The 21,781-nt window shown below is 44.9% G+C and overlaps 1 long non-coding RNA gene across 1 annotated transcript in view; it reads right to left on the bottom strand.

The window, feature by feature from the left end:
- Positions 1 to 275: 275 nt before the first annotated feature.
- LOC142813946 (uncharacterized) overlaps positions 276 to 21,781 on the bottom strand; it is a 59,209-nt gene continuing 37,703 nt past the window's right edge. Inside the window, exon 2 of the long non-coding RNA XR_012894751.1 lies at positions 276 to 834. This is a non-coding gene — a long non-coding RNA (uncharacterized LOC142813946). The remainder of the gene's footprint in view (positions 835 to 21,781) is intronic.

A 21,781-nucleotide genomic window follows, 5' to 3' on the forward strand; every position in this document is an offset into this window, starting at 1 on the left:
AAGCGGAAAGAAAACGCAAACAAGTTCATTTGATTCTGTATAAATGAGATTATTGAAAACGTAAGCACCTTAGCTAAAACTCCGATCACTATAGATTGCAAGCAGTGTGTCAACCCATCAGTAACCACCTTTAGAAACGTTTGTATTTGTGATACACCAAAGCAATAGTCCGCAACAATAAAAGATTGTGTGCTACTAAGTAGAAAAGTGCATCACATTCAACGGACACTTATTAAAGACCAATGAGTAAGCAATCAAAGAAGAGGACACAAAGGGAACACAAATGAGAACACCTATTTTATTTTGTATGTATGTATGTATGTATGTATGTATGTATGTATGTATGTATGTATGTATGTATGTATGTATGTATGTATGTATGTATGTATGTATGTATGTATGTATGTATGTATTGTTCGACTTGGGTTGGGGGGAGGGTGCCACGTGATTTCAACTTCATTTAGGTGAAAGTAGGAAAACTAAATTGTGGCATCATTCACTCAACACAATTAAGTAATTTCTCACATACATCAGGGTATTCGTAAACGGATAAAGAATCATACCTCAAACTGAAATCTGTATAGCGAGAATAAAACCTTATGACGAGTACTGATTTGCTATATTCCCAACGTGAGTGGTCCTTGTGTATCCGTAAACAATTCGTAATCACCCTCAAGTCTTCGTCTGTGGCGGCGTTCATTGATTTTCCGCTCGCAGAATTCTTGAGCAGTGCACGTTTCGAGAGCCTTTCAAGGCTTTCGCTTTGAAGAGGGTTGCAAAGCTTGAAGAGGGTTTCAGAGAAGTTCTAATTGGTAGTGAAGAACGGCAGCCCAGCTAAAAAAAAAAAAAAACGAGTGAAACAACTAATCCACTCAGCTTTGTCGCACACTGCGCGCACATCTACACTTCGCTATTCACCATCCCATAAACTGAAAACAAAAAGGCAAGAAAGAAACCACGCGGAATCAGAATAGCGAGTGATCTATGAGGAGATACATACTTATCCTATTCACAAGGGTCCACGTGCCTTCGAGGATTGGTATAAGGTCTACTCAGTTCCTCTCTTTTTCCGCGTGAGCTGAAGCACCACTTTGAATGCCGGCTGAGTACCCGGCTATATATAGACGAATACATCAATCCTACTTCCTTTGTACTCATCCTTCATCGTATCGTGTCTTAAAGGGATCTGTAACAAGAGTTAACTTTTTGTATTATATCAACCAAGTACAATCTTACGCTGCGCGTTTCTCTCAGGCTGCGCATAAGAAGGCTTCGGTTTTTCGCTTGCATATATGATGCACAGTGCGAATGGAAAGGAACACGGCATCTACAACCTCCACTATTGCGCGTTTATTTTTTCGTGGTTTTAGTCTTTATACTTATGAAAAGTTAACAGAGACATACAATATTCAATAAAACTGTTTTACCTCTTTTATTTGCCAAAAAGGTAGGTGCGTGACAGAACAGCAGGCCGAATTTTCGAGTTTTTTGTACCGGTTGAACGTGAAAGAGACAATGGAGACTTTTAAAAGCAATATGCGGTGAATGTGCTTGGTAGCATACGCCTTCCATGCCAAGTGCCCCTTCGAGGGTTTCTAACTTGATGGGAAGCTCCACCGCAAGGACCCTGCCATTAACGTCAAGGTCCTTACGAATGAAAGTTCTCATAGGCTGCAACCATGGTTATGCGGAAATCGGAAAATCAAGTGGCGGCTAGAATAAAAAAGGACAGGGAGACAAAGAAAGGAATAGAGAGAGAAGTAAACAAATAAGAAAGAAAAAAAAGAAAGAAGGAAAGATAGATAGATAGAAAAAAAAGTAAGTAGGTAGGTGAGTAAGTAAGTCTATTACAAGTTTTGCTGCAGGCATTGTCGAATTTTATATTGAAGGATTTTGTAAACATACTGCTCTTTAAGCAGAATGAAGTCGGGAGCAGACAGATGAAAATGCGTAGTGGGATAATGAGGGCAAACATTGTAAGTGCCTCAAACAGGCTGTCCGACATATTGATAGGAGGGCCTATCTCTGTTAAAGCATCCTCCTATCGAAACGTCGGCCAGTCATCTGAGGCTCTTCCACTGTTCACCCCGATTATGCTCTTTATATAGGTAATTCTTATTGGCTGATCAGGGCATTTTGTAATTATGCCGGCCTACTACACTACAAACATTATGATTATTAATGCAGAAGTGGGGTGCTCACTTATTCTGCGTGTAGCGGACACCCAAAAAGTGTTTAGAAAAAAAGATCTGAAAGGCCGCTCTTCCAGCTTTCGCTGTGTCTGTGCTGCGTGGTCCGCGCAGGCCTGGCGGTTTTTTTTTCACCTTTTTTTTTGATTTGGGAAGTGATCCTGTGGGTGAAGGAGGAAAGGGCGGGTGCAGTAAAATAACAGAAGCTCACTTCAGCTCGCTGATAGAAATTTCTGCCACGTCCGTAGGGTGTACAAAACGAGATTGGGATCTCAAAAAATTTGCACTGTACCAACGTACATCAAGTTCACAAAAAGAAAAAAAAACAAGCATTTCCCCGAGGGTGAACATGGTTAAGTGCGAATGCACGGGGTGATGCTATGAGGGGGAGTAAAGTTAAAAACCGTGGCCGATGCTGATATCGGTGTCAGTAACGCGCCTTATATCCAGATGGTAGCGTTGCCTCTGGGACATCCATCGCACGACCCGCTCTCGACGGGAGACTGAGAGAGAAGGCGGGCACACGAGAGAGAGGGGTGCGCGCGCAGCTGCAGTGAGCGAGGAGAGCGGAGCAGCGAGCGAAGGGGGACGGGGACTATCAGCGTCGCGTCCGTGGCCTATTCGGTAGAGCGTCGCGCTGCGGTCCGCCAAGTCCTCTTTCTTTTAAAGATAGAGAGAAGACTGCGGACGCCACCGACGGCGGTGGATGGTTTGGGGTCGCTTATAAAGTGTAATCACACTTAAAAAACACAAGTAAACTTCACATATTGTATAGTTCATATAAAACTGTTATGCAGTTTGCGATATTTTGTTGCGAATTTAGGAGGGTAAGTTGGATTCACAGCACTGCTTTACGACAATGTAAGTGGTAACGGGCGCAGCAGGTAGAAAGCCCCCCCCCCCGCCCCCCCGGCAAGTGGCCTATTTGCTCTGTGCGGCGGCAATAAATAACACCACTTTCTGCCCAACACACGCGGAAGAGTAACCTAACTTCTTTGACGTAAAGCCAGCTTGGTGCACCGGACTTGTCACACTGCAGGATGTTCGATATATCATGTGTTCCCGCTATCTTTCACGCAGCTGGACATTTCCTCATGTTATAACTTCAAGGCATCTTGAAATTAAAGAATAGCGCGATATAAATTATGAATAACTTCTCTCAAGTTTGAGGCACTTGGGTTTGACCGTAATTAGGAAAATTGCTCAGATGGAGTCAACTTTAAATAGTGAACAGGCAAAAAATTGTTGGAAAAAATAAATGATTAGTATTCAGAAGCGTACCATTTGCTTCAATGACATGTAGGTATACCACTCGTTCACAAACGCGTGAAGGATTGTTCACAGGTGAAGCCAGGCTTTGATGAGTCGAATGTTCCGTCGTTCAAAGTTGGCCAGAGGTGCCCGACTCCGTGGCCGGCAGGCCGCCTATCCGATTTCTGCTTCATTTTGATTCGATGCAGCTTCAGTGGGTGCTTTGCTGCTGAGACATGACAGCGGGCAGTAGGATGCCTTCGCACGTCACTGCTCCAGCAACGAGCTCTGCCTTCCACTTTCCTTAAGTACTGTGGGGTGGTGTGGAGAAGAGGCAAAATGAACCTTACTGAAGACCACTCGCGTAGCCGTTTCACTCCTTAAATGACGACTTCTTAAACTACTTCTGCTACCTCAAAAATTGATCCCTTTAATTATTGACGCTAGTCGTCACGATGAAGATTTATTATCAGATGTAAATATAGATGCGTACAGGTCAAACGGTGCTACAGTCATGAAACGCCAGCAGACATTGTGCAAGTCCTCATTTATCAATGTACGGTGATCATAAAACAACTTTTCAAAAAACTCGTTTGACTTTCATGTTACAACGATTCTTATGACAAATGAATGAACCACGTTGTTATGGTAAATATGAAACTCCGACACAAGAAGCTCAGTGCACTGCAAGCCAGGTGTCATGCACGTAACAAACCAAAGTCAAAAAGAAAGCCAACTCCTGTGATGAAATGCGAGGGTCCTACGAAAAACCGGCAGGCATGCGCCTTTGTTAAACACTTTTTAAGTGGCTGCTGCTTGCACATTTGCAGGGTACCCACTACGCCATTAATGATTGTGTAATAGGCAGGCATTCACTATGACATTCTTCAACATGCTTAGAGAATCGTGGTATTCGCTTAACACTTACTACAAATTTCGTGCGAATTTCCTTTTTTTATCCAGTGGTTGACGTCTATGAAGAATTACGCCTGAAGTGCGTATGTGCCACAGTTCATAGGTCATGAAGGACAAGCTTTTGTAATGCGTTGGAGCATTGGACGACCCACTTGTTACGAATCACATTGTCTGACGCCTGTTGTTTCTCTGCTGTTCTAAAAAGCTTTATTAATTATCCTAACGTGATTCCTTTCTTGACACCAAGCCTGTCCAAGGCGTGGCTCAGTGTTAAATCACTGGGCTCGCACGCAGTGGACCCAGGTTCAAGTCCTTGGTGTTCTTTGAGTTTTTTTTCTTATTGTTGCGGATCAGCAGCATGAGGTGTGCTGCCGCTGGAAGGCGGCACTCACCAGGAACGAGCAGGCAAACCAGCTTTGGGCCGTCCGGCAAGGTGAAGATGCCACCCGGGTCCAAGGACTTTGAGTGGTCACCTGAGGCACCGCTATCATAATCGACGGGGGGTGGTAAGGGACGGGGGTTAACCTCCTCTTACCCCACCTTTCCCCGATGAAACTGTCAGACTTCAAATAAAGCTGGTTGATTCATTCATTTCATGCTGTAGTGTTTATGGACACCAGTGGCGGCGGACAGCTACGATGACACGTGTGACCCGTTGCACTGCCATTTCATAACAGCTTTCGCTGTAAACTACGCATAGAAAACTGACTCTGGTATCCATGCAATTATCTAAAGGAATTCGTTCAAAGGATCAGCCTCTTCAAAGAGCATGAACGAGAGGTGTTTCTTATATGGTCTTGGAACGAGATGATCTCTTAACTCTGGCCACCCTTGTTTTTTATGGCTTCTTTTGTCAGACGTACCAATGGCTCTGTTTACTCAATGGTTGACGAAGAACTCTGAATAATCTCATTGGGATCCGTTGTTAAGGCTATTAGCTTCTGCGTGAGATGCATACCAAAATTTCTGTGCTAATATCGTTCCTTAGATGTTCATATCTACAGTCTTTAAAAAGTAGGCAGCCTATGAATGCTCGTTGTTTGTCCAGTTTAGTGCTCAGTCACTCAAAAGAATTCCTTTGCGAACAAACTGAAGTGATGGCTGCCGGATACACCACCTCTTTCAAAACCCGAACATTTTACTGGTCCCATTTGTGCTTGGTTGAGTTTCAACATGGCTCTGCTTGTAGGCCACATATTTAGTAGCTCCGCCGATGCAACCCGTTTGCGCAAGAATCATATCGAGTAGAGAAAAAAGGCTATAGTTTCGTTCACAAGGAAGTTGCGGTAATGCTTGTTCCAAGACACAAACGTAAAAAAGCATTAACATACCTTGGCGCCGTAGGTGGCGAGTTCTAAAGAGTACAGTTTTGTACAGTTTTTTCTGAACTCAAGACACAAACGTAAAAAAGCATTAACAAACTTTGGCGTCGTAGGTGGCGAGTTCTAAGGACTACAGTTTTGCACAGGCCTGAACAGCTGTGAGCCATTCTGACCTTACATGAACGAACTTTTCCATCTTTAAAAAGTGCTGCTTCACGGTGAAAAACTTTAATGCACTCACGTAATAAGCCCATTTTGTTTGTTCACGAGTATACTTGTACAAGTCCAGGTCAATTAGTGTGGGCCAATCTGGGTTTCCTCCTGCGACTGCTGTTTCATCTGTGCTTCCTACGCTTGAGACAAGCTCGTGCTTCTGAACTTGTGCTTTCGATCATCAGTTTCATTTGCCACAAGCGTCCGTTATGTCGACTTTTCCACGATGTTCTTCTTTATCCGCTTTAGAAGACTTTTCTCAAATTTGTTGTCTTTACTTCGTTCACCCTAAAAGCACCAGATTTTTTGCTCTGTCGTGGTTGAGTTGTCTCATTTGTTGCTGCGGCGCTGTCGCTTTGTAAGTTTTTGTGCAAGACGGAAGTGGTAGAGGTCGCACTGGACTTCCTGTCACGCCTTCCTTACGGTGTGTCACAAACACAGGACGTGTGTTGTCCCGTTTTCTCCTTGGCTTCTACCTCCATCTTCAGATGGTCCAACAGCTGCTGTAGCTCCGTCTCTGAAGAAGGAAGCCCCATATACGTTCACGAAGCACGCTTCACGTTTAACCTTACTGAACGTTTAATAAAGATGTATTCATTAATCCATAACGTACTACACATAAAATGTGATGAGCTGGTCTAGGCGAAAGTATTAGTGAAACGTCACTGGGCTATGACGGTTCAGTGACGAAGTTATAAAATATCGCTGTCAAGCAGGACGGCTAGAGTCTCTCCAGCAAACTTATGAGCAAATACGCTGGTACAATGAAGAGCAACGAAAATTACCTCCAGGCAGTGATTCTTCCTCCTCTATTGGGTTCAGTTTCAGTTTCAGTTCAAATTCATTACGCTAAAATGCTAGTGAGCAGACGAGCAAGTTAAATGCTTCAACATATATTGCGAGCATGTACTGTGTCATTCATACAACGCTGAACGCATTCGCCAAACTGTTTTAAAACGTGCGGCGCCAAGCTGGATGGTTATCGAACAGTTTCTAGAATCTGTTGGGATATATATATATATATATATATATATATATATATATATATATATATATATATATATATATATATATATATATATATATATATATATATATTGTAGCGAAGCCTCCGAACTATGAAATGGGTCGAACTCTTGAGTACCTTCTAGTGGGGCTACCCAACAAGGACGCCGCTCGCGCTGAGAGCCCGTGCTTGCCTGTGACTGTCGCCATTGTATATTCTCGCTCGTTGCCGGCTAATAAACGCCTTAACAAGCCATGGGTACTGGCAAGTACCCATGGCTGACGACGCTCGACCAAAGACCGCCTTCGTCACGCCAGACGGCTTGTACGAGTTCAACGTCATGCCGTTTGGTCTATGTAATGCACCTGCGACCTTTGAGCGCATGATGGACACCGTTCTGCGCAACTTGAAATGGTACACGTGCTTGTGTTACCTCGACGATGTCATTGTCTTTGCTCCGGATTTCTCCACGCATCTCCAACGTCTGAAAGAAGTTTTCGCACGTGTGAGCAATGCCGGCTTACAACTAAATCTGAAAAAGTGCCGCTTTGCAGCACGGCAACTCACCATACTGGGGTACGTCGTGTCCAAAGACGGCATTCTTCCTGATCCTGCCAAGCTTCAGGCTGTGGCCGAATTCCCCAAACCTGCATCTGTCAAAGAACTGCGTAGTTTTGTGGGCTTGTGCTCATACATCCGACGCTTCATACGAAATTTCGCCACGATCATATCACCGCTGACGAAGCTCCTTGGAAGCAACGGGCCCTTCAATTCGTGGTCATCCGAGTGCGACGACGCGTTCGCGAAGCTCCGCCATTTGTTGACGTCGCCTCCCATTCTACGCCACTACGACCCTACAGCCCCAACGGAGGTGCACACGGACGCCAGCGGAGTAGGCCTCGGCGCTGTCCTGGAGCAGCGAAAACCCGGATTCCCTGAATATGTCGTAGCACATGCAAGCCGTACGCTCACGAGAGCCGAGAAAAACTACACCGTCACGGAGAAAGAGTGCCTGGCGATCGTCTGGGCTCTTACAAAATTTCGACCTTATTTGTATGGTCGCCCATTCGATGTCATCACCGACCATCATGCACTATGCTGGCTTTCATCATTGAAGGATCCCTCAGGCCGTCTCGCCCGTTGGGCTCTTCGCTTACAAGACTACGATATCCGCGTGCTGTACCGCAACGGACGCCAGCATGCTGACGCCGACGCCCTCTCGCGCTCCCCTCTGTCTGAAGGTGATGTGCTCTGCTCAGTATCCTCGGCTGCTGTTTCTGCCATTGATGTTGACATCATCGCTACCGAACAGCGCAAGGATAATTGGATCGGCCCGCTCATCGACATGCTCTCTGATCCATCCGCAACGCCATCCACGCGTGCATTGCGTCGTCAAGCTCGCCATTTCGCCATTCGTGACGGCCTCCTACACCGACGCAATTACGACGCCGACGGCCGGCAGGGGTTACTCGTGATACCCCACAGTCTGCGGTCAGAGATATGTGAATCCTTCCATTCTGATCCGCAATGCGCGCACTCTGGGGTATTCAAAACCTACCATCGCATTCGACAACGCTACTTCTGGCGCGGGATGTACCGCTATGTGCAGCAGTTCGTTCGCTCTTGCCTCACTTGCTAACGCCGTAAACCGTCAGCCCACATGTCGCACGCCAGTCTACAACCGTTACCTTGCCCTGACCGTCCTTTTGGGCGCGTAGGTATCGATTTGTATGGACCACTTCCTCTGACGTCGGCTGGTAACCGCTGGGCCATCTTTGCCGTTGACCATTTAACGCGATACGCCGAAACCGCCGCTCTCCCTGCGGCTGCTGCGCGCGATGTTGCGTCCTTCCTGCTGCATCGATTTATACTGCGCCACGGACCACCCCAAGAGCTTCTCAGCGATGGAGGCCGTGTCTTCTTGTCGGAAGTCATCGAAGCCATTCTGACGGAGTGCCATTCTGTCCACCGCAAAACTACTGCTTACCACCCACAGACGAATGGCCTCACCGAACGCTTTAACCGCACCCTCGGCGACATGCTTTCTATGTACGTCGCTGCCAACCACACTAATTGGGATAATATACTGCCCTTCGTCACCTACGCCTACAACACCGCCCCTCAGAGCACGACTGGTTTTTCACCTTTCTACTTGCTGTACGGAAGGCACTCGTCGCACACCATGGACACGATACTCCCGTACACGCCGGATCCATCTGAGTGTACACCTATTTCCGAGACAGCCAGGCTTGCTGAAGAGTGTCGCGAGCTTGCCAAGACTTTTACGACGCAAGAGCAAGAGCGGCAGAAGAGTATCCGTGATGGCTCCACCACTTCTGAGCCCACGTTCCTTCTTGGTGCGCTTGTATGGCTCTCGATCCCGACCTCTGCCGCTGGCCTCTCTTCCAAACTACGTCCCAAATACGAAGGCCCCTACCGTGTCATCGAGCGTACCTCACCTGTCAACTATCTGATCGAACCCGTTGAACAATCTTCGGACATGCGCCGCCGTGGGCGAGACATCGTCAACGTGGAGCGCCTGAAGGCTTATTATGACCCGCTCATAATAACAAGCTGTTAGGTCGCCAGGCGGCTCCCTCTTCGACCCCGGGGTAATTCTAGCGAAGCCTCCGAACTATGAAATGGGTCGAACTCTTGAGTACCTTCTAGCGGGGCTACCCAACAAGGACGCCGCTCGCGCTGAGAGCCCGTGCTTGGCTGTGACTGTCGCCATTGTATATTCTCGCTCGTTGCCGGCTAATAAACGCCTTAACAATTTAAATATATATATATATATATATATATATATATATATATATATATATATATATATATATATATATATATATATATATATATATATATATATGTGTGTGTGTGTGTGTGTGTGTGTGTGTGTGTGAGGGAAAGAAGTGTATACCTAAGGGCTCGTTTTTCCGTGTTTTGACACAATATTAGTGAGATCTAACAGACAGTAATGCCAAGGAATATACTGGGGAAGTTATTAGAACCAATGGAATGTAAAATAAGGAAGAAAAGTGGGTGAAAAAATAACCAGCCGTGAGCAGATCTCATTAATATATATATATATATATATATATATATATATATATATGGAGAGGTATAAAGAAAAACTAATTGTCCGGGGCTAATTTGTTTGATAAAATATACAAAAGAATTCGTAGTGTTCGTACACAGTAAAAACATTTGTTCACTAACACCGTTGAGATGGATTCAATCATAATCGTGATTAAGCCGAAATGCTTGCACCAAGAAAGTAAATGTAAAGTTTTAGTTAGACAACGTATTATACGTTAGCTAGCTATATTTCACTTAAGGAAAGAAGGAGCAGGCGAAGACAAGAAAGGATAGAATAGGAGAGAGACGGAAGACCGGGATGGCAACCAGGTTACAATAACTAGTAAGCAAACCTACTCTGGGCAAAAAGATTGGGGAGATTTAAACTAGGACTTTGACTTAAAGTTAGGAATAGAGAGAAAGGGAAAGATAGAGCACACGCTCAGAAAGTCACACACATGATGACGCCTTGAGACATGATAACGCCATTGGTCTAAAACTACCGCTGCAGGTGTGATGTATCGAGCGTGCATACGTCACAGATAGATGTCGGCATACACCGCTGTAGTATGTTTTTCTGATAGATCAATCCGGGGTAAAGTGACAAAGGTAGGGCTCAAACTTATCAGAAAAGAGGGAAAGCACAATGCGAACGAACGTTCCTATTGTGGCATCAAACAGTGCTGCCCAACGTTTCGATATCCGGGTGCCCAATTATGCCCTCTGGTTCTCGTCAACCTTTCTGCACATAATGCTACACACACTCCTCTTTGATGTTCTACGTTACCTGCTCAACACACGGGTAGATAGCGCCTTGCGCCGTAAACCACCACGACGACACGACATATCCTAAACAAGTTCGGCATAACCTGCCACAACCTGTACAACCTGAAAATTTCCATACCCAAATGAAATTAGAGACATTGTTATGGCGCCAATTATATCCTAGACATGTATACCCTGACTAAAGCCGAAGCAGGCGAAAAGCAAGAACGAAGGTTTTACTCCACTCCGTTGGTAAAGAAAGGAATCTGCGCTTTGTCGACACGACTGAATATCCCGACGGCATTCCAGAATATCCAGATTCCAAAACCGGAATAGCATGCAGCGTGTGGCCAAAACTCTGGTGGGCGAAATGCTCCCGAATAGCGGACAAAATAGCACCGCACTTGCCTAGAGAGATCTGGAATGCGAAGTCGTCCTGTGTGGCTGACACACAGTACTAAAAGATACGGTAAATTGGAATTTTCAAAGAAGCCCTGGCAATTTTGGCGAAAGCAGACAGACCACAAAGCACGACTTCGGCCATCGCGTGGTTTCCTGCTCTGGTCATAATAGAGGGTGACGCATTTCCGAGTATAAACGGGACGGCACACCTCACGGCGCGAGACATGAGCCACTGCACTGCACAGGGGCACGCCTTTTGCCCAATAGCGAGCACACCTCTGTCAAAATGGGACAAGCTCATTAGCTATAATGGCATAACGAAAGCATATTGTCACGTGCTTGTCAAAAAGAAAGAAAATGGCAGTTGTGCATGTGCCATGAAGTACAAGGAAATTAATGAAAAAGAAGAACTCTATTGCGTGTTCTATTCAAAGAACCGACCTGCTTCTGGTGTCTCAATCTCTGCGGCAAGACCTCTGTTTTGACGTCGTGACAATATCTTACCTCCCGCAAGATATTTCCGTCCTACTGGAGGTGGTTAAGAAGGATGCAGGTCGTTACATAGAGACAGCTCCAGATGAACACCTTTAGTAACCCATTCTCAAACATCAACACACCAGGTGCCAATTCTGCCATGAAGGGCCAGCAACAATGATCTAATTGTTGTGGGATCATGATAATTTCTCTAGAATTGAATCTGGAGACTTTATCGTCGAGGAGGACAGCCGCTCTGCGCCGCTGAGACCTCTGCATGCAAACATGGCCATTCCAGAAGACCTAGAGGTGGTGTTGAGGCGAGGCCTTGAGGTTCTCCCGCAATACTTAAGCCCGGCTCACGTTTAACCTTACTAGAAGTATAATAAAGTTGTATTCATTCACGACAAACTTCACATAAAATATTGGGATGAACTAGTAAAAGCGAAAACTAAACTATACATCAAACTATCTGCAAAAATGAGTACACTCTTGCGTAGACACTTCAGAAAATGTTTGCTACTTAAAACAGTGATAGTCTGACATTTTAATGATTACAAATATGGGCAGAGAGAGAGAGAGATAGAGAGGAAAGGCAGGAAGGTTAACCAAACTTGGCTCGGTTGGCTACCCTACACTTGGGGTGGGGGAAAAGGAGAATAATAGAACGGAAAGAGACAGAAAAGAAGAGGAGTAAGAAAGAGAAGCATAAATAGTCAGCTCCAGACTACACAGCACGGCCTCGCACAGTTCTTTCACAAGCGGTCGTGATGTTTCGTGGTCCTTAAAAAGTACAAGAGGGCTTTCGTGGCTTTGCGCGTTTGGGAAGCCGTCGACCAAAGTCCCAGGATCTTCTCTTCTGTAATCGGCCGTGAATCCAGCTGACAGAGCTTGGCTTCGATAATACGTCGTTCGGTCTGGTATGCTGGGCAATGACATAGAATGTGCTCAAGCGTTTCCTCGCAGGCGCAGATGTTGCATGCCGAAATGCTCGCCATTCCAAGGAGACGAGAGTACGAATTCGTAAATGCCACGCCCAACCTCATGCGACACAGTAAAGTTTCAGCGCATCGTGGGAACCCGGATGGCAAACGAAGTTGCAAGTTTGGGTCGATCAAATACAGGTGCGTGTTGGAGAAACCCTGCGTATTCCATTGTAGGAGAGATATACGGCGAGCAAGTGATTGTAGTAGCCTTGCAGCGTCCGTTCTCAAGAGTGGTATGGGCGTGCGCTGGTCTTGGTCATGAGCCGATCGAGCAGCTTCATCTGCGCGGTCATTGCCAACGATTCCGCAATGACTCGGCAACCACTGAAATACAATATCGTGACCTTCCGCGAGCGCTTCGTGGTAATCGTGCCATATCTGATATACTGAAAATATACTGAATATAAGATATACTGAAATATGGGCAGAAATAATATTTGGCAAATAGGCTACATACTTTGTATAGACTTGCGCCGGCTTTGCCATGACAAAGAGAGAAGTACTACCAAAGCACTTCCCCCCCCCCCCCCATTGGTCTTGCACACGCACTTCCAAGTCTCTGAATCGACCTAAAAATCATATTACTGCGTGACTTCGATGTCGGGCTTGCCCGAAGCTATGGCAGCAGTTGATCGGTTCTTGAATTTCAACGGCAAGTGTCTTTGGTTGCCATTGCCACAAGAAATCGGCCTCCCAAAACTTCAAGACTAGATCAACAAATTATGACGTGGCTGGTTCAGTTATGTAAAGGTGAGTGGCAGAATTCGCACTTCCTTGAAGTGACTTCGGAGTTGAGGAAGGGTTGGGAGCACCATCTCACCCTTCTCCTGTCGTTGTGTTGTGTTCACCTATGGTTATATTCTCCATGATTACGACCCCTAGAATTATAATCTTCACTGCTGAGACAAAAATAGAGACTATTTTGTTTTGCCGATTCACTCTCTCAAGCCGACGAAGAAAACCGCGTAGGCAGCCTCCGTCATCTAAACGAAATATGGGTCTGCATGAGCGTTGTCATAATGCCACTGATATCTCCATCGCTCATCGTCATTTTTCAATTGAACATTTCTCAAAATACAGAATAAGCAAGAAAAATATGGCGAATACCGATACCATTTGCACGATTCGACGTATTTAGTTTATCTGCACAAAATCGTCAGAATTCTGATGACGACTATCATCATTTTATTCGTAATATTCTTCTGGGCACTCGAGATGGAGAAATATCAATGCACTATGCAGAAGTGGCACACATTGTTGAACGAGGAAGTTAAAAGGCTGAAAATGATCTATGACTACGCTCCTATCTCGGCGCATAACTTCCCGGTCATTATTCATGCTAGGCGTCCGATAGCATGTTTACAGAACGCGTCGGAGCAAGCTTCTAACTGAAATCGCCGCCCGAAGCTCACTGCATATTCCAACCGAAACCATGAACAGTCAACATAATAACAAACAACAAAAGTTTGTTTGTTTTTGCGTTAGAGGGTTTTCCTTGACTGCTTCATTATTTTTTTTTCTCGACAAGCATATCGCACTCTGCCCATGATATAGAACACCATTGGTCAGAGCCATAGGCACGTCTCATAGAGAGCGAGGGAAGAACGTGCTTTGATAAATGCCCATAGATTGAAGCGGCAGACGTCGGAAGGGCTTTTCCGCTTTCTAAATAACTTGAAGGTAAGTAATGCAGCCCAATTTTTCCATGCGTTGAATATTTGTATTTATATTTTTTGTTAGTTATCAGTTAAACGTGTTGAAAAGAAACGGCATGCCCGGGGCTTCGTTCTGCACTTCTTCATCTGCTTTATTTAATTAGCGTCATAATTTTCTGCGTCAAATAAACTGAAAGTATAGCTATCTCATTTTGAATCTAAGGCGTGGCACCTTCGTTACCTCGTAACCAAGATCAAACTTCGGCGAGGCAGTGTTGTAGCGCCATTGCGAAACAAATCCACTCGTACTACCCTTATTTAGGCTTGTTATATAATCTGCCACTCTTCAGAAGCATAACTTAAGTATCTGCAGCCCTCATTTCGGTACTGATCTGGTACTTGGCACTGTGTTCTTTCAGCGAAGTACTTCCTTTAGTTTTTCCGATGTTTACCTCCTTGAAACCTCGCGTATGCTCTAATGATTTTCCTCAAATTATTAGTAGGCTGGCTTGCGCGGATGCCTTAATGTACATGATATTTTTGTCGTATCTCTCATCATATAAGCTGATATTTTGGCAGCGAGCATATACGAGAGTGTTCCCAAAACTCTTGCCTAACAGCTGAGATTAGGAACAAACACTCAGCCCACTTATTGCTTGGACAAGAGTATAAATGGATAGGACATGCCTCTTGAGCCACATTGTAAAAAACAAAAACGCCTTCTTCTTTTAACAGGTAATTAGGTATCTTTTTTTTCTTTTGACGCAGTGTTCTTGCTGCTCGTACCCTACTTGTAAAATGTTAGTAGGGATCCTTTTTGCCACTACGTTCACGAGTATCCTCTGAGTAATGTCATACATGGCATGTCATTTGAAAAACAAATAAGAAAAATAAACTCGAAAGAGTGCTTCTAGAGATATTTAATCTGAAATAAAACAGAAAATTATTGCTAGTATTTTCACTATATGAAGGTGGATGACTAGAGAAGCTGTTTGGCGAAATGTCCTTAGGAGTTGTGCAGAATGCTAGTTTGGTATCAAAGACCAGGTTGATACCGTGCCCCTCAATATTCAAAACACCGTGTAAAGTATCCGGCAACATAACGAGTATGACACCGGCATCAAGGTTACGAGTAGCTTTTAGTTCCGCACGCAATATGGGACAACCAGCTTTCGAAAAAACAAGCATACAGCCTTCCCGTTGCAGTTGACGTCTCTGCAGAAAACTGGTTTTGCAAAAGATGAAGAGAAAAGCGAGCCCGCAAACGTCTGCAGCTGAGTGTGACATTTCAGCCGTAGCTCACGAAAAAATGGGATAAGCAAGAAATAAAAAGAATAGAGTGAGAAGTTCAGATTGATAAGAAAACGATTGGGACCTGATCAAAGGAGTCCGAGGATGGGGCACAGATCGGCTAGAGCAACACGGCGTCAGGAATTCGCGGGTGGTGGGCCGATCGGTGGGAGCTAAGCTGGCGTCGGAGATAGCGGATGACACAACCGTTCAGCACGGAATTCACCAAGTGAGCCCCGAACCCAAATGCATTGCTAAAAACATATTTCTCATTGTCTGATAATTCGTCTTTATTGAAGCTATCGATGCCCCCAAACTTTAAATATTTTCATTGTTGGCTGTTGTTCTGTGGTGCCCACTGGCATCATTCGCATTACCTTTGCTGATACCTTCCTCTTTCCCGGCCCACAAATTGCTCGGGGAAAATACAAGGCATATAACATCGAAGTGGTTCGTACTCATATTGTTTTAGGCATGGGTGTGTAGCTTAGTGAATTAGGCACTGGCCTTAGAAGCGTGCAGACCAAGTTGTGAAACCCAGTATCTTATCATTCTTATTTAGCTTTAATGGCTCAGTTCCTTCAAGTCAGTCTTGAAAGGCACGTGGGGTTAGACTTCAATGCTTCGAGATCTTTCATCGCACATAAGTTCTTGCACAGCTCCGTAAAGGGCGCTAGGGGTTTCGGGTCACGGACTACCGATAGGAAGTAGTGGTGTTCCAGCATGTTACAAAAATGGCAGGCTTTTTCCTCGTAATAAATACATACGAGAATAGACAGAGATGTGGTTTTCATTCGAATTATTTAAGGCAGTATGCATCTTAGGACAAAGAAATTAGTTTGCAAAATAGGCATGATAAAGCTAACGTTAGAAGGAAGAACAAACGGGGAAGAGGCAGAGAGGTTAACCAAATACATTCGCGGCTGACTAACGTACACTGTTTAAATGAAAAAGGGGGCGTGTAAAGATGACAGAGTGAGACTGAGAGAGAAAAGAAAAAGTCGATAAATCTGTTGCGAGTTCGCTGAAGCGTATGCAGCTGTGGCACTACACAAATGTCAAAGGCGTTCTCATAGGCTCGTAGCCCTCAAAAAGCGTGAGACGGCTCTGACTGCCTTGTGAGCCGACGAAGGACGAGGACTGTGCTCCAGCAACATCTGCATGAAGAGTGGCTGATCGCCTAATTTTTTCAACGCGTCAGAAAGTTTTCGTCTCTCATAGGCAAATCGAGGGTGACGGCACAACAGCTGAATGGTGTCTTCGGTGCCGCAGACCTCGCATACCGCACTGTTGGTCAGTCCATTTAGAGCGGTATATGCTTTTGTGAAAGCAACCCCCAACCAAAGCGGACAGAAAACAGTAGTATCACGTCGATGGAGTCCGGATAGAGATCGAAGTTGGAGTTCCAGTTGAGCATTTATTAAAGACGATAGTCTTTTGGGGGGCCTTCGACGCTAGAAAACGTGGTCTATTTGTATGTACGTTTGTCTGTTTGTCCAACCAAACGGTACCCTAAACGGCACCAAAGTGACCAAACGATCCCTCAAACGACCAACCCTATCCACCGCGCCCACCAATATTGCTCAAGGTTCAGCGTTCTCACTTGTGCGATTGTCAATTAAAAAGCAATTATTGCGCGTATCTGAGGCACCATAACAACACGCCAATATTTGTATGTTTGTCTCTTATTAGAAAAGGCATACATAAGTCATTCGAAGAACCATACTGTTCGGAGGACCATGCAATTCGAAGGACCATGCAACGCTTGCACGAAAAGGCAAGTGTTTCAAACGCTTTGCAGAGATGACACGGTGGTGGCACCTTCCCGTCGTCTTGCGTTCTACACCTTATCAACTCCGACACGGGCACGCACGTCACGTACTCCGTATTCTAGGATAACTGCCAGATAGCGCTGATGTCTCACGTATGACGTTACTTGATGCGCTAGTTCGTCTCTGCTGCACGCTCGAGGCACTCTAACGCAGCATCTCCATAATACCATTCACCGATTTCTTGCGCAGAACATCAAATAAACGTTTTGTTCACTTTCTCCAGGCGGAAACTATCGTCTTTCCACGAAATTGCGATGTTGCATGCAGATACGGGTCCAATGTCTTGGTGGCGTCTCGTATGCCTTATGCTTGGGATGTTCCGCGCCAGATGTTTTACACTACGTGCTAGGGGACGAAGATGCTTTGCAGCGTCTGTCTTGGACAGAGGAATCGGAAGGGTGTGTTTTTCTTGGTGTAATGTGTGAGTGTACGAGTCGTGTTGTCTGCAGAATAATTGGCACTAATCGCACAATGACGAGGTAATTAACCACTAAAGTTATCCTCGTGGCCTGTTCCTTTACCCTGGGAATGAAGGTAGTCACATTCAAAAACTATGCAGTTGCGAAACTTCTCAGCTACTTGACAGAGTATGACAGACTCTCTCAAAAAATGATATTATCAGGGAAGGCCTAGTAATATTTCAGTGTATCTCACGCACTGGTGGATGTCAAAGATGGGAGTTTTTTTTCAACATGGAAGTGTTTTATGGCTAGGTCCACCACGGTTCTACCAACGTATTTCTGTCATGGTTATGATGTTGAAAACAGTTTACTATTAGAATGTAGAAAAAACGAGAAGAAAAAGTTCTGTCGCGGGGTGTCGAACCAGTGGCATCTGTTGCGACCAGCCTCTGGAGCACCGAGGACTTCAGACGAAGATGTAGATACTGGAAGAAGGCAAACTTAAAAGAGGACTTATCAAATTGTGCACATAGTGAAAAATTTCTGGCTAATTTGTTCAGTGGCTCAATATAAAGACTAACGTTTCCCCAGATCCATAGATCGGAAAATAGGTCTGTATCACACTGTTCAATCATAGGACAAACAAACCACTTTTGACGGTACCACCCGCACGTGCCTTGGTCAACGTCTTTTACTGGAGCATGGCTACAACACTGCACTTGTGACACCAAGGCGTGTCTACCTTGACGTAAGGAGGGCACTGGTTCTACGCTCGAACTACCCCTCGCTGAAAAAGGCCCACCGTTCCCCACATTTATTAAGCGGGATGACTTGTCGTCGGAGGGCTGACGCCACTGTCTCTTCCAGGAAGATGTCCCCATCGCAGAAATGATTGTGGTCATCTCACTAAACACCTAAGGACATCGGACTGCATGGTGCCTCGCTTTCCGGCTAGGAAAAAGAAATCACGTCGGACAGCAGGCCGTGAGCCCTTTGACGATTTGTTTGATGAACGAAGAACGCCACTCTCCTGTCCGCACAGGCACCGATCATAACACCTACCAATTCGCAGTGTGCGGTGCTGAGCAGTAAACAACGAAGCGTACGTTTTCAAGGCTGCTATACTCACCGACAACTTTTTTTGGCAATGAAGAGAAATCTGCGGAAGCACAGCTATTGCACATGTACCATTGCGTGAACTAGTTCAGTGCGGCTACTCCTTGGAATGACGACTGCGTTAGAATAATAACACTGCATAAAATATTCTTTTGCTTACACAGTCACTTGTGAGTGAAATTTGTCCAAAGCTGCTTCAGCGAATCATCGCAATAGCTAAAGGGCGACGGGCGCTCACCAGAAGAAGAAGACGCCAATTTGACTTTGAGGTGCACATAAATCGTGTGACATTTCCATGGTGGATAAATGCGAAATGACACTGCGGAAAGTAAAATGAATATGAATATCTTCTTGGTTCGTGATAAGTCTCTTTATAAACAGCATTCCTTGGGAAAAGAGTTGTTATTTATTATTTTCGGGCAAAAACATGGACGCAACTGTGTAACAATATTCTACAGCAGTGGAATACCCCTGTTTTGGCAGCCTAGTCTTCCCTTCATTGCCAAAAAAAGTGTTCCACAAACGTAACGGCAAGCAATTCATATGCATCATATACCACTTCGCGGTCCTGAAAGCTCAGCAACTTCAGCGCGTTTTACTCATCAGTAGCGAAATGGCACTCTAAAAGCCATCGCCTCATTCAAGCCTTTTACGTTTAGATGAGTGCCGCTTCAAGGAGCATGGTTTTTCCTGCGTGCGCAAAACGAAAGAATGAAGAGGCATCATGTTTTATGTCGGTAAATCCTATCTGGTCGAGAACGTCTTAGTGGTGTCATCATAGGCAAGCACCAAAACTATTATTATTGGGCTAGTGAAATAAATAGCACCAGCTTGGAGGAAATGCAAAAAACTGTCCGGTCCACATATCTTTTTCAAGACATCAAAGGATACCAATCTATCTCACGGCCTTTATTCGATGGACGCCTTAACTTGGTGTAAATTCAACAAAGCCCTGTTGAATGGTGAACCACTCGTTCTTAAAGAACCTCTTCCGGCATCTCCTATTTAGGCTGTTAAGCCAAGTAATTCGGTACTAGCTTATCCTAAATTACTCGTTCAGTACCTCCACGAAAAAAACTCAAAACCATAATGAGTCGTTGGATTGTCTTGTGGGAGCGTCCCCTTAAAAATGGTTTTCTCTGGCACCAAACACTGAAGATATGCACGCTTGATGCGCTCTTGAGGTTTAATAATCCCAATATAGCCCCTGTGAATGTGCTGTACTATTTCAAAATTTTACCAGGCCACTGCACAGTGCAGGGCCTACGCACCCTTGAACTGCTTCGACAGTTTTTCGCTGACATGGCTGTATAGCAGGTGACAAATGAGGCTTGCCAGGAAAGACGTCTCAATATAAAACTAAAAATTTAATATTGGTGATGGTTATCTAAGTGATGCCTATTAAACAGGTACATCAATTTGTTGTTATCTCCTAGTACTTTCAAAATAATACAGATTTCCAATTTTAAATGTGATTTTCTCAATTTATGATTTTTTACTTATGTGGCTTTTTCCAACAACCACAGTATCTAGAATGATAGTTTTCGGTCAGTATTTATAAAACCTTATGTAGAATATGCTATAGCAGAAATATTGTTGTGTCATGAATGCTCATGTACAACAGGAGATGTAATAGCTATAGGCGAGTAATAATGAGACACCTGAAGTAAAAAAAGAAAATAAATGAGGATCACATCTCTCAGTACTGCTTTAGTCAGGCAAGGAGTGCCTCATAATAATAATTATAGTAAAATAATTACTGTAGCTCATCTGGTTGTGAAGAAAAAGGGACATATACTTCGCTTAAAATGCATGGCGGGCGTAGGGCTTAGCCTGTGCCCTAAACGAAAAAAAGGAATGTACACATATACAAACAACCACACAATGGAAGCACTCATGGCTTGGTGGCAGGCAAAACTTTCAGCACCGAAAACAACGAGCTGGTGGAAAGGCGTTGCGGAGTCGCAACCCTGCGCTCCATGTGCCTCTCCCAGTTGAGTGCTCCTATCGTGGGGAAAGAGGAAAGGGTGCAGGCATAAGTAAAAAGCAAAGACAAGGGTCCGGAGAACAGTCTCAAAAGAGAGTCGCCGCAGTCGACACAAAGAAACGTCAAGACGATAAGGAGAGAAAGTCTGAAAGGTTGGTGGTGGTGTCCCGGGGAACAAATGTACACACCTCAGGAAGACCAATGTCACGGAGATGGCACAGTTAGTCACTAGCAATGAAAACAACAGCGTTCCGCTGCAACAAATCAAGGAAGCAGGTTTTCTCAAGGGGGTCAGATCGTTGAATCACACAAATAAATGGGTAGGCGTCCACTGGGGACGAACTGTCGTACCTGCCTTGTTCGCTGTGCTCGCTGGCCCTTGGGGGAATCATCGATCCGAAAACATATGGCAAGCTTCTCAAAATTAGTAACTTCGTGCTCCTGCTGAGGTGCCGCTCACCAGGAGAAAAAGAACTAGCAGGAAAAAAGAGAAGTGTCTGAGAAGCAGCAGAGCCTGTCACTGAATTTGACAAGTGACAGGCTCAGCCATCACTCATAGCTCTAAGGCTTTCATAGCTATGGAATTGGGTATTTATGAACACCTTCATCATTTTTTCATTTCGCCAGATTATTTCTTTTATCTTCGATAAATCAACATTTTAATTGGCGTACTTTCAGCGAAAGTGTCGACGTACAAGGTGAGACTAAGGCAAAATGAACGCGATGGTGTGGGAACTCAGTACAACCTTACAAGGGGCGTTTGGTGAAAAGGCCACACTAAAGTGCATGCCTGATTGAGCGTTTCACTCCATAGGCAAGACACGAAAGTTGAGATGCATCGAAGCCAACGAGCAAAAATGCCACAAATATTGTGTACTGTAAGTTAAACATATGCGTAG

Source organism: Rhipicephalus microplus, chromosome 4, assembly GCF_043290135.1.
Source record: "Rhipicephalus microplus isolate Deutch F79 chromosome 4, USDA_Rmic, whole genome shotgun sequence".
Taxonomy (NCBI): Eukaryota; Metazoa; Arthropoda; class Arachnida; order Ixodida; family Ixodidae; genus Rhipicephalus; species Rhipicephalus microplus.